The sequence below is a fragment of the Ostrea edulis genome, chromosome 6 (assembly GCF_947568905.1).
Source record: "Ostrea edulis chromosome 6, xbOstEdul1.1, whole genome shotgun sequence".
Taxonomy (NCBI): Eukaryota; Metazoa; Mollusca; class Bivalvia; order Ostreida; family Ostreidae; genus Ostrea; species Ostrea edulis.
In genome coordinates, this window is record NC_079169.1 from 67527276 (window position 1) to 67542583 (window position 15308).

Genomic DNA, 15308 nt, shown 5'->3' on the forward strand with positions numbered 1-15308 from the left:
TTTCTTTGTTTAAATTTTCTTTTGTCTTTTTTACTCATTGCAATCCATAAGGGATCTTACTGGGTACCAGTTGATTTCTGCACCGATTACAATATACATGTACAAATAATTACATGTAACTCGTCCTCCTTGAGCAAAATTACGTCATTCATTGTCTCTTCGCACATCATGGATCAGTCCCTCAGACTGGTAGGTCGTGGTCGTGTCCGGGAAAGCTTATTGATTACCAGGCCAAAAACAATAAACATGTAATTCGAAATGTAAAATACGTTTGTAGATTTAGTGCTAGGGTTTTTGGGGTGGGTGGGTGTTTATTTGTTAGTTTTTTATTTGTTTTGTGTGTGTGTTTATTTTTTCCATTTTTTTTTTTTTTTTTTTTTTTGTAAATTCTTTACTATCTTTGAATTACTTGCGTAAATCTTTGCGTTTGTTCTGAGGAAGGGACAGGTCATCTAAAAATATGACGATCTAATTTTCTAAGTGTCTTTGGTCAATTTAGTCCTTTATATAATTTTTGTATGTGAGCTTGTATTCACTGTGTGGATCCGACACTTTCAGGTATCGAGTGTTATTGGAATCTAGTGCTTCATAGATATAATTACAGAGAATTACAATGACCAAAATCTTTCTGAAAATTGATTTTTATATCATTTGTAATCTAAGGTCACATAATACATGAAAAAAAAATGGATGCATTGGTTAATATGCATTATTTGGATTAGTTTGATTGAAATAAGTGCAAATATAAACTTCCTAAGAAATAAGGAACTTGTAAATTTTCTATGATGTTTAAAAGTTGAAATACTTTACCGAAATTATTTTTTCAAGGTGATAGATTGGAGTGTGTTCCAGTCCATCGTCATCTAGGCTTATTGTCACATAACCTCATTTGGTCTTTATACATTGATTCCATAGTTGATAAATCTTTTTAAAAATTGGTAGAAAACATCTGTCAAAATTGTACATAGCTTTTATTAGACCTACTCTTGAATATGCTTCAATTGTTTGGGATGGCTGTTCTGTTCACGATACTGATAAGCTTGAAAAAGTACAATTATGTGCAGCTAGAATTGTTACTGGTCTTCCTAATTTTGCATCTAGAGAATCCCTTTATTTAGAAACAGACTGACAAACTTTACAAAGTAGACGTTAAATTGCAAAAATGACTACCATGTTTTATTTAAATGAAATTATTCCACATAAACATGAAAATATATCCCTTTATAATACTAGAAACAAAGATCAGTTTTACATTCCAAAATGCAGATTAGAGTTATTCAAAACATCATTTGTACCTGACTCTGTAAAACAGTGGAATTTATTAAATGTAGAAGCCAGAAAAGCCATCTCAATCAATTCATTCCGCAAAAATATAACAGACATTACAATACCACCATCATCTTACTCTTTTGGAAAACGATATATCAACATTATTCATACAAAGCTAAGATACAATTGTATACTTAATTATGATCTTTATAAACGAAACATTACAGATTTTCCGTTTTGTACATGTGGACATATTAATGAAGATGTATACCATCTCTTTTTTGCTTGTAAAAATTACTCCGGAGCTAGAAATAATCTTTTTAATCGCCTTTTCATGCTTGACTTGGTTAATATTGATACAAAATTGTTATTATGCGGTAATGTCAATTTACCTCTGCAAACTAATATAACTATTTTTTCAGTTGTTCATAAATTTATAGAAGAAACTTGTAGATTCGTTTAATCATTGTATATTTTACCTGTTAATTATTACCTTGCATGACATATTGTAATATTTTAGAAGAGGGACTTGTAAGTTGTCAGAACTTGTTCCCAATCCTTTTGATTTCATCAATAAAATATGTTCAAAACAAAAGTCGAAATATATCATCCCTCCCTCTATAATTCTATATAAATTGTCCCTACCGTTTTGGACTTAAATAAGAATTCCGTGTGGTAAATTGATCTCATTTTACTTACAAAAATATAAATCATTAATTTTGTAAACAAAGTTCATTTGTAGCAAGTGTCAATGAAAAGACTATATACAGAACAAGTAATAATGAGTCAAATAAAATTACTACACATTTCATGATTTACACACATCATTATAGAGCATATTAAAACGATAAATCATGTACTATTTTCTTTGTGTGATTCCTAGCTGCATTGCATTGTGTAGGCTGTACGCCATTTCCTTATATCATACTTGTATATTACGATAGCAACAACGCGCCGTGTTAGTCTTCACACTAACACTGATTTACACGTTCTAAATAAGCCGAGGAGATTACACTATAGGATTAGCGAAACATAGATAGATGATATGCTTGTTCGTGCACTACAGAAGGAGAAAACTCCTTTATTTACATGTTACAGGATACACGCACAGATCCCTGTTACGGTTGTAAATATCCAAATAAAAGCATTGGTCAACTTTATCATATTGACATTCAGATCACGAAGTCATGCGGCTTATGGGTCGTGCTTGTTTTTTATATTTCAGAATATTTTGCTTTCAATATGTGGGAAAAAATAATCATTTTCCAAGTTTATGAAGCTACACAGAGATAATGAAAGATGTGACGTGGCGCCTCTGATTCTGTAGGACTTTTGCCTTTAGAAATATAACACACGGCATGCCGGATTGTTCAGATACCTAAACAAATGTCAACACAGCTTAACATTCTTCTGTGTATACCAGAATATCAAATATTGGCTTTAGGTGACACTGTAGCGTACAGGTGTATAATCTGCTAACACTGTCTGGCAAAGAAGCTAATGGAACCGTCCTCTGTCAACAGACAATGTTTAGCTCGGCGATCACAGCGCCGCTGACGTGCTAATTTAAAGCCGCCATATGCAGGAGTTTGATCGTCTGAAGAAGTTGATACGTGACAACGTTGAAAAAAGATTTCAGTGTTGTTGTTGTTGTTGTTTGTGTGTATGTGTGGATTTTTGTTTGTTTGATTGATTTTTTGGGGTAGGTTGTTGGAGTATAGATACTAGTATCTCTAGAACGATATGACCAAATATAGAACCCTTTCTTTAAGACAAAAACTGGAGGGGAAAAAACTATTGATGAGTGAATAGTATAGAAATATATACACGAACATTTCATGTTTATCTTTGTGATATATAGTTCAACAGTAAGCAGTCAATATGAATACAAATTCTTTGTGTTATTCGGATCGTCCTTTTTTGTGAGAAAAGTGTGTCCTAGATATGGACGACACCCGAAAAGTTCGAGTGGTCGATCAGGATTTCTTTCCTATGATTCCCTCACGATGGACATACTTAACATACCTGTCCTGTTACACAGGTGATCTGTCTTCTGGGTCTTTTATCATGACATATTATTGAGGTTAATATGTACACCTATATACATATTTATATGTGCACCCAGTCACGTGTTATACACTCAGACAAAAAGATTATCACGTTATTGACAGTTTAGCATGTACACATAGAAAGAATCAGACTACAGTATTGCATTTTAGTCTTTAAATTTACAGTAGATACATGTACATGTATGTGGGACAAACATACCACTGATACTGATGAATGTGTGCAAAACACACTTACATGTGTAGGGACCCTAATTTTATATGTATTAATGCATCTTCCCGATCATTTCTCAGTATTTCGTAATGCGTGTATTTTCTAAAATGATTGACAACTTTTTAAAAGTACTCACATTGCATGTTTTATTTAATGAATCAAACTCTTTCAGAATTAAAGGGCAATGATGATATTTAGTTGAGAAAATCAATAATTTTTTTATTAAGTTCATTCCACTCAACTGTTGTTACAAATTTTGATTTAGACAAGCCAGTAGGAAATGCTGGCAAAATCCCGTGCGCTAAACTCACTCCAAAAGTTTTATTTATCCTGGAAATATTTCAGGAAATGGTACATCCCAAGTACCAACTGTAGTAAATGAGAAATGTATTCGGAAGGAATGGGGAAGGACTACAGCTCTGTTCAGAGGCCCGATACGGCACTAACTACTCTGAAAATAGAACTGGAATAAGATATAAGCATGTTTGTTTTGTGTACAGAAAAACCTTGGTCTGTCAATTTTTCAAGATATTAATATGAATATTTTATCCCTGCCGCATTTGATATTTGTCTTTAATAGTCATATAATCTACATGGAGTTTGAAATAGAGAGAGAGAGAGAGAGAGAGAGAGAGAGAGAGAGAGAGAGAGAGAGAGAGTACCGGTATCAGCAACTTTGCTTTCTCTGAAATACTGAACGCACAGCCATGCAGTTTTGTTTTTTGTTTTCATTCTTGCCTATATGTATTCCTACGCGCCATTTCAGAAACGTTAATTCAAGCTTTTTGATGGGAGAAACTATTTGTTTTTCTATCTTAAAAACATAGCCTAATTAAATGATAAGAAATGAAACTTATAATTCTTTGTTTGATGCATGTATCAAACGAAACATTGGACGGAAAACTTTTTCATCAATGCACTACGCGCATTGATGTAGTTTTCCGTCCAATGTTTCGTTTGATACATGCATCAAACAAAGAATTATAAGTTTCATTTCTTAAATATAAATATATGATTTTGAACTTGTTTTTTGTTTGATAACAGATAAACAGATTATCATATGAGCTGTTCCTAGCAAAAATATTAGTTCTAAAGTATGAACTATAGATAATATCCCTCAAAATATTAGAGCAATGTTGATTGTCGTTAAAATATTACAGTCAATCAAAGATGACAACCAACTCGTGATTGGTATCCATGACCTTTTTCTTTACGGGTATGCAAAAATGACGTCACATTTTTTCATTATGACGTTTTTAGAATATATATATATATATATATATATATATATATATATATATATATATATATATATATATATATATATTAAAAGAAATAGAATAAACAGTATACAAAGTTAAAAATTTAATGCAAGCGCTTTCATTTTATAATCCTCAGGCGTTACATTTTAAAATAGTTTTGAAATGGTCTGACGTCATAAAGGCGTCCTAACATTTCACGTACATAACGACGTCATAAACGAATGAAGGGAAAAGGTTTTTACGTTAAGCATATTATGACGTCATAGATAATAACAGTAAACATATTTCACAGTAAGCTATTGGGAGCCGGTTTTAAAGTCTTATGCCTCGTTCACATGGATGCGCATTAAATTTTACTTCGCATCAAATTTGATGCGAAGTAAAATAATGCGCATTAAATTAATTCGAATTAAATAGCGTTCACACGGCGGTAATATTTAATGCGAAGTAAACTAATGCGCATTAAATTCGTATGCATCTCTATTAAAGGGTGCGCGAAATAAATTAAAGAATAGACTATGTTATTGAAAATTATTTTTATAGATATTTTAATGAATATTGTGTAGATCTATACAGAATTCTTTGTTCAAAACGCTATATAGGCCTACATGTAGTATACTACATGTTTACAATTTAGGCCTACATACATAATTCTGATCTACACCTAAGGAGTTTTTTGTCGTGTTTATTTATATGTTCCCAAGAAATTACTTGTTATTTCCTCCCACAACCAGCATTCAATCTAGACAATATATTGTTTCTTCATGGGCCCAATTTTAAAACTTCGGAACGTCTTTTTCACCATTCCGCTGACTACTGTTATGACGTAATTTTTAATTACTAATACGTATTATAAGTCTACTATGACGTCATATGGTATAAAAATTAACAATGAGCGGCATATGTTTTAAAAAATGTAAAAAAGAAAATCATATTATCGCTATTTTAAAACATTGTTGTCATATTTAAAAACAATTCCTTCCACATGTATTACTCAGTATGCCTATGCAGAGCACAGATTTACGTCTGACATTATCTAATGTCATGCTGTTTGTACATGTTTTTAGTGATTATCATCATTTTGCTTAGTTTTTCGTACAAAACTAACATTAATATATATAGCTGACCATGGGTATGATGCATGTGACCCAAATTGGCCATTACGCATGCGTCTACATTTAATTCGAATTAGCTTCGCTTAGCGTTCACACGGAGCTAATGCGAAGTAAATTTAATTCGCATTAAATCGCGACGTCAATTTTAATTCGAAGTAAACTAATGCGCATTAAAATTTCCGTGTGAACGCGGTTCAGATTTAATTCGCATTAACTTACGTTTAATGCGAATTAAATTCTTCGTGTAAACGAGGCATTAATAAAGTGTCTTTCTTTTTCTCGTCGATAAATAGTATTTTCTGTATACAGTTTATAAAACGGAAATACACTGAATTGTCCGTGGCCACACACATCAATATGTTCACTAACTTTAATTTTTCTGTATTCGGGTGCTGAAATGTGTTGTTTATGAACTCGTATACGAGTTCGCAGAGTAGTTCCAGTTTCACCGATATAATGTTTTCCACAGCCAGCACATGTTATGACATAAATTAAATTTTTGGTGGAGCACGTAATATCTGAATTTACCGTAAATTCCTTGTTGTTAAATTTGAACGAACTTCCTTCCCTTAAGTATGGGCACGTTCCGCATCGCCGATCGTCACATTTGGTAACGGTGAAAAAAAATTTGTTGGACTTTTCCTGAAAATTAGATTTACATAACAGTCTCCTAAGATTTTTCGGTTGTCTCTTGCTGTTGATAAAAGTATATTTCTTCATAATTTCCCCCATTTTTTCATCTGTTTTTAGTAGGTCGTTGAGTTGCCGAACGATAGGTTTAACATTAGAGTTCCTTGGGTTGTATGTTGTAACAAACGGTAAAATGTGTGAATTTGTTGTGGGATTGATTTTGGATTTATTTATTGATAAGATTTTCTCTATGGAGTTCTCTGGCTTTCTTGATTCCGTCGTTTATAAGTTTGATTGGATAATTCTGTTTTTGTAAATAACTATTTAATTCCCCTAAACGTTGTTCTCTGGTAGGTTCTTCGCTAACGATGGTACATATTCTTCTGGCGAGGTTGTAAGGTATGGCACGTTTTGTGTGTCTTGGATGTTTTATACCGGACACTGTGATTTTTTTAAAAACACAATTTGGAGATATATATATATATATATATATATATATATATATATATATATATATATATATATATAGGTAAAAAATAAAAATGAAACACGAAGACGTTTAGTAAAGCTTTAGCGCTTTCATTTCAAATCTTCAGAAGCTTTACATTTTATGTATATATATATATTTATATATATATATATATCGATAGACTTATAGACTGAACTGTTTTAAATATGTCTGTATTTTTAAAAGTGCCTAACATTAACATTGTATAATGTTCTGACGTCACAATCATGACTGTATTGTTTAACGTTGCCCACATAACGTCACGAGGATGACGTCATAATGGAACTTGTTTACATTGTTTAAAAATCTACTGACGAGCCCGCAGGGCGAAGGCGCTATAGATAAAAGTTTGAGTATTGGATTTTATTTTTTGACTTTATTCTACCCCGATACCAAGAAAAAAGAATTTATTGAATATATATATATATATATATATATATATATATATATATATATATATATATATATATATATATATCTCACACTGAATAACCACTCTAAGATTTTTTCATACACTGAATAACCACTCTAAGATGGTTTTTTTAATCTTACCTGGTAGGTATATTCATCATTAAAGATTTACATCCCATTATTTTTTTTTTATTGATTTGCTGTAGGTTTTTAACAAACTTCTATGCGAACTTTTTTATTCATATAGGATAATCTATTTTCCATAAGAGATACACTTTTTGTAGGGAATCTAGTGGCTTTTTGTTGAATTAGATTTCTCCTTCGAAAAAGTGAACTATCTTTGGGAAGTCAATTTTTTGTAATTTCCCTACGTCTTCTGGAAATTACTGCATATAAGATATTTTCCGACCTTTTACAGAATAGCGAAAAATCATCTTTGTAATTAAAAAAAAATTCACAATCTTCGACACAAGAAGAGTACATGGTCTATTTCTTTGCCCAATTGCATTTTCTGTGAAATGAAAGGCTGTGTTTGGTTTTGACGTACACGCATTTCGAAAATTCGCAACATTTACGCCTTCAATAATGTACACGCTCAAAATTTCACTCATACTACATACACCGTTAAAAATAATTTTAAAAAAATAAACATCATGACTCTTTTAATATGCCTACATACTATTAAAACTTTGAAAGCATCATGAAAACTAATATTTTACAAGCTTAGTTGGTCGGAGCAAGTGAGAGTTTAGTTTATACGATTTTCACAGTAAGTGGTTTATAATTTCAACGTGAAGGAGGAAATATTGTAGAGATTGAAATGTGTCTTGGTACTGTAGAAGTAATTATAAACAGAAATAGTTGTGAAGTTCAAATTTTGACGGAAATCAATAAGGAAAAACAAATTTTCAACGAGGAAAACGCTGTAACATTGCCCTTGCACAAGAACATGATTGGAAACTGCGGAATGCTGGTAGAAAACCTAGCTAAATCTGGATATTTAACACTTAGTCCTTATGTTTCAATATGACACTGTTCAGTTTGATGATTTCCTTATGATATGATATAATTTATCATACTTTGAAATTATTTTTGAAATGCTTTCGCAAAGTGATGTGAAAATACTTATTTTCTGTAGAAATTATTTTTTTAGTGTGGAAGTTTTCTAAGCAATTATCATTACATTTTCAATACTTTTAGGATATAACATTGTGCATTATGATTACAATTCTATGAAATTAAATTTATGATGTGCCCAAATAAATTTATCTCAACGGTGTCTTTTTACCCTGGCTTGATTACTTTGTGAAGAGCGAACGCTGTTCCTGAATAGTATGCCAATCATTGAAGCGTAGTATAGCAGTTCATACTCTTTTATATTTTCTAAGATGAAAGTTATTTCTCATATTTACATTCTGCTTTCATTTATTTTGGAATTTGTAGTATGCGCGATATAAGCTGGGGTAAGTTTACGCTTTATAATCCACGAAGCGCCAATGTTAAGTTGTAAACCTTCTATGAAATAGAAATTCCCCGAGTACAATAATATGACATTTCAAATATTGCAATATTTGATCTTTTTCATTTGTGTTGTATAAATTCATTTGTATTGTTAAAGGTCATTTGTATTGCATATGTTTGTAGTGTACGATCTTTTAGTTGTATTGTATAAATTTTCATTTGTATTTTTATCCGAAGGACTGTTTACATTGGTTTGTTACAAAGGATTTCAATGGTTTAAAACGCGAATCGATTGCATGTATCAAGTCATGATAGGATATATCTTTTTTCATAACTATCTTTATCTATATGTAGATTTTGTTTAACTTTTTCTCGCTTATCAACCTCGCATTAAACGAGTACTGCACGGGAATAGGGGACCAGTTTATCTTACGTTTGAACGCTCATTTTTAACTCGACACAAGCTAAAACTTGACCAATGAAATCCTTCATAACAAATCAAAATAAACAATCCCTCGGGTAAAATACAATTGAAAAATTATACAATATAAATGGAAATTAGACACTACAAATGAAATATTAATCAATGTAGAAGGAAAACATACTATACAAAGGAAAAACTATACAATAGAAATGGAAACTATCAAATATTGCAACGTTTGACATGCCATACAATAAAACACTTCTATTTAGAAGATTAGATAGTTTGTTTTTTCGATGTCAAAGAAGACGAAGAATCTACTTGTACGCAAATCACTGGGATGAAATTCGACATATTCTCTATATAATATTTCGACAGGGGATGTTTACTCCTCCTAGGCACCTGATCCCACCTCTGGTATATCCAGGGGTCCGTGTTTGCCAACTCTCTATTTTGTATTGCTTGTAGGAGTTATGAGATTGATCACTGTTCGTTATCTTCACTTTTCATTGGAATGATAACGTAAAACAAGATATTACATACGAATTATAATGATGCAAACTTAATTACATTGCAAGTACCATCTTCAATATATGATTATGTGGCGCTCACTTCGCAACCGGAAGTACGGGGTTTGATTTTCGATCCAAGCTTCGCATCAAACATAATCAGTGACTGTTCGTTCGTCCAGATTTTGGCATTACAAGTAAAAGTCAAAGGTTCTCAGAAACAGATACTAAAGAAACACTTTCTCCTTGAGCGTCATATGCATTGGTCAAAACCTTTAGCACTTCACCTAAAAGCATTCACTCATAATGGTTTTTCAAAGGAAAATTGCACGAAAAAAGTTACAGCACACAACACACACACACACACACATATATATATTTTCACCCCAGCCCGGGGTCGAACCAGCGACGTACGGCACCCACCGCCTAGCAAGATTGTCAAACCAGTGCGCAAGTCCACTCGGCCACAACGACTTCCCTGGTGTTATAATTGTTTGTTTGTGCTTTTATATATATATATATATATATATATATATATATATATATATATATATATATACATGTATCACAATACCGCAGATGGTGGTAAAAGTAATCTTTATGAATATCATAATTGCGAATCTTGGTCATTTTGAATCACTCAGTTGCATTAGAATCTTTGCTCAAAACACTCTTTATGGATGACGTTTAAAAGTTACCACTGTTAGTTTTATAATCATTGTGTAGTTATCATTCTATTGTTATTAACATTCAAGACCCTATCACACGACGGTTAGTTAACTTTCACAGACAGTTAACTTCATATTCAGGACCCTATTACACGACGGTTAGTTAACTTTTACAGACAGTTAACTTCATATTCAGGACCCTATTACGCGACGGTTAGTTAACTTTTCAGACAGTTAACTTCATATTCAGGACCCTATTACACGATGGTTAGTTAACTTTTACAGACAGTTAACTTAATATTCAGGACCCTATTATACGACGGTTAGTTAACTTTCACAGACAGTTAACTTCATATTCAGGACCCTATTACACGACGGTTAGTTAACTTTTACAGACAGTTAACTTGATATTCAGGACCCTATTACGCGACGGTTAGTTAACTTTTCAGACAGTTAACTTCATATTCAGGACCCTATTACACGACGGTTAGTTAACTTTTCAGACAGTTAACTTGATATTCAGGACCCTATTACACGACGGTTAGTTAACTTTTACAGACAGTTAACTTGATATTCAGGACCCTATTACACGACGGTTAGTTAACTTTTACAGACAGTTAACTTGATATTCAGGACCCTATTACACGACGGTTAGTTAACTTTTACAGACAGTTAACTTAATATTCAGGACCCTATTACACGACGGCTAGTTAACTTTTACAGACAGGTAACTTCCCATTATTAAACTTGTACATTTATATAGCGTAAACTAGATATATTAACTATCAGTTAAACTCATCTTTATACAACTGGACCCTTATATTATTATTATTCTGATATTATTATGATGCTGCGGGTAGGAATCATCATTATGAATGGTATCACACACGTAGCTCTGTCATTTGTGAACATAGATGAGTCTGAAATGTAAAAGGGAAAAAAAAAGACTTTTTTTCGAATTTTGGAAACGAATTGTGTTGAGGGAGGTGTTCATTCTTTAACAGCTTTAACATGTAGATATTAATGTCGATTGCGTTCAAAGAGGAGACTTCAGAAGATAGTTAACACTGGCATGAACGACAGAGGCAATATCATATTTGCAAACAATAAGTATAGATAAGCAGGACACCCTCAATTAGCAGCCTTTGTTTTAACTTTGTGAAAAAATAAGATAAAAGCATAAGTTCTTATCGTCACTGTTTGTCAGTCTTTCCGAGTATCAGTGTCGTTTTTTAGAAATTAAAGAAAATTAAATTCAATGCCGGTATCTTAATCAGTAATCAACAAGGACGGATGCAGCATTGCGGAAAAACTTCCCCCTTTTGACTTCCGGATATTAGAAAGTTTCAATACTACATGATAAATGCATATTGCCAAGATTTACATCAATATTGTTCGACCTGCCACCTCTGTGAATAGAGATGGCTCTGACATATCACTTTGGCATATTTATTTCTTTGTTTTTCATTTATATATATATATATATATATATATATATAAACAAAATAGATTGATATTTATTGTTCTTTTTTTTTTTTTTTTTTTTTTTTTTTTTTTTTTTTTTTTTAGATTTTTCTCTTAAATATGTACTTTGGCTATTCGTACTATACAAGAGTGCAAAATGGAAAATTCTTCTTGTGTGTGCAGATCCGCCTAGTAAACCATATAATCAAATCAAACTAGCACCATATTCTGAGGGTTCTTCTCCATTACCTAATTTCTATTTCGGATTGAAGAAATGGAACAATATACAGTCATACTCCTATCTCTTTTGAAATTTTGTTTTTGTTGACTACAGCTATATGACTACTACCTTACGACAGCATAAAGCAAAATCAGGGCACAGTATCTGCCAGTGCACCAAAATCAGTAGAATCACTTTTAGAAAGAACCCATCTGTCCGCTCTTTTGATGTTTATTGATAGAAAACTCTGTCTGCCTATCATTATATGATTTAAAACATGATGTTGAATAAAACTTGCAAACTTTTCATTAACTAATTAAAAATTATCATGTAGCTGCATAGTCAGGGTTAGGGTTAGGATTTAGATTGTTTGAAAGATTCACGAGCCTTTTAGTGGAAAACAAAGACATGGAGAGAATTTAAAGTCTGTTGGAATTCTCATGACACGAATCGTGTTCCTTTACATTAGCTGACATATGAGGTAGAATTTAGTCAAAAGCCTTTACATGAGAAGAATATGTCTCTTGCTATGATCTTCAACTCGACATTTAGATACCGTATATCGAAGACGTTTTATCTATTAACAATAATAATTTTCATTCATATGTAGATTCGATATATTAAAGCAATACTTGAAATAATATTTGATTGCACATAGACTTAAAAGGCAAACTAACAACTCAACTATATGATAAATGACTTTAACTTCTCCATCGTCAGCACCTATATTTATGTAGCAATATTCCATCATCACCTGCATATATGGTATGTATGTCTCTCAAGTGATTCGATACGAGCATGTTCTGCGCAAGATTTTTTACAAATCGAGGCAGACAGGCTACTGACAAATAAGTTCATGTTATATGGGTTTCAACAATTTCGTTTAAAGTCAGCATTTCACAAATTCTATGGTAGTTATAATGATCTAATTTGCAAATGAAATCTTTCATTAGGTTGACTGTTAGCTGGTGTGTTCTATACCAATTGTTATTAATAAGCCGTTTTTACATACTGATTTTAACTAAAGATTACTCCGTTTACCTAATCAATACATAAGGATTACGGTGGATGTGACCAGTCGACAGGGGATACGTACTCCTCCTAGGCACCTGATTTTACTTCTGGTATGTCGAGGGGTCAGTGTTTGCCCAACTCTTAATTTTGTACTCCTTATGAGAGTTATGAAATTGGCCTCTGTTCGTTATCTTCACTTGTCTATAATTAGTTTTTTGTTCAAAATTTCTCCCCACAGAAGAAATATGGTAGTAGAAGGCATTTCATGTCCTCAGATAAAACTATTCATCGATACAGGAAATTGGTGCCGTTCTGATTACATGTGAATATAGGTGTGGTAGAAGTCATCACAAAACAAATTCACCTGTCTTAGAGTGTGTGTGTTATTCCCACATCTAATTAATATAATCTTTATTTTTAGAATGTCCTGAGTTGTGCATAAGACACTTAAAGGAAACAGTTGGTCTTTTTCTATTTTGTATCCAATTTCCTTAACATATGGCAAAAGTATTATCTAAAGTAGAATTCTGGAAAACATTCAAGAATGCATCTATCTGAATAGATGTTATATCATGAGAAAATTTCGTTTTGATGATAACCGTCAAATACATAGAAAAAAAAAGATATGATAGTTGCTTGATATTTCAGCTGTATATATGCAAGAAAAGGCATTTTACAGGAAATCTTTGTATGTTATATACCTTACAATGTTTACTAATCTTTCTGTAGCAATGAATTATTTTTTTTAAAGTCTACCTTACAAGATTTTCCTACATTTATATAACAATAAATTCTTTGTACAATCTGCGTTTAATAAGTTTAGGTATATCTAAGTAAGAATTATATATTTTTTCGTGAATTCAACCTTAGGACGTATCCCTTAATATATGTATCAATGAAAGGGGAAATAACGAACAGTGATCAGTCTCGTAATTCCTCTAAGGAATATGAAATTAAGAGTAGGACAAACACGGACACTCAGACAAACCAGAGATGGAATCAGGTGCCTAGGAGGAGTAAGCATCTTCTGTTGGTGGCCACACCTGCCGTGAGTCCTATATCTTGATCAGGAAAAATCAGTATGTAAAGAACGGCTTAACAATTGGTATGAAGCATGTCAGACAGCATTCGACTTGATGAAACGTTGCATTTATAAATCAGATAGATTGATCACTGTTCGTTATCTTCACATTTCATAGTTATAACGACCATAGAATGTGTGCATTGCTGACGTTAAACTAGACTGTAGAATCTTTGTAGTATCAACGTATCTGTCAGTAGCCTACTTCGATTTAAAAACTGATCATACGTAGAACATGCTCGTGAATATCAAATCAGTTGAGAGACATTATAAACACTATATGTAGGTGCTTTTTTCTGTATTATACACCTTACAATGTTTACCTATATTTTTTTAACAAGGAATTCTACCTTACAAGGTCAATCTATATCTATGTAGCTTTGTACAGCTTTTTGTATTGGTTTAATTATGTTGTTCTGTATCAATTCGTCGTATATTGATGTAGTTCTCTTTGTTTGTTTCATATCAATGTAAGTATATACCAGTAATATAAGTTAGTTTATTGACATACATGTAGTTATAAGTTGTGCATTGGTGTAGCTATGAATAGTTTGTGTATTGATACTCATACAGTTTGTCTATTGATATAGTTAGGCGTTCGTTGTGTATTAATATAACTATTCATAAATTAGGTCTGGATATAGCACTGTGTTCGTTATGTATTTGTGTAACTATTTACAGTTTATGTTTTGATGCAGAACTATTTTCATTGTGTATTTGTGTAACTATTTATAGTTTATATATTGATGCAGAACTATTTTGTTGTTGAAATAAACTCATTTTTAAGTTAAAATGAATTTAATATCACAAGTTGTATGCCGTATTCCGCGACTTTTGGCTCTGTGATTCAGTTAAAAGTTTGATAGAGTGATGTCACAGTAAGGCGCGTTCTTCCCGCGCAAGCTTTAATGTATCATCCTGAAGGATAGCAATTTTTTTTTACATGCCCCATAGATTATACTTTCTTTTTCTCTCTCAGAAAAAAATCTTTGAAA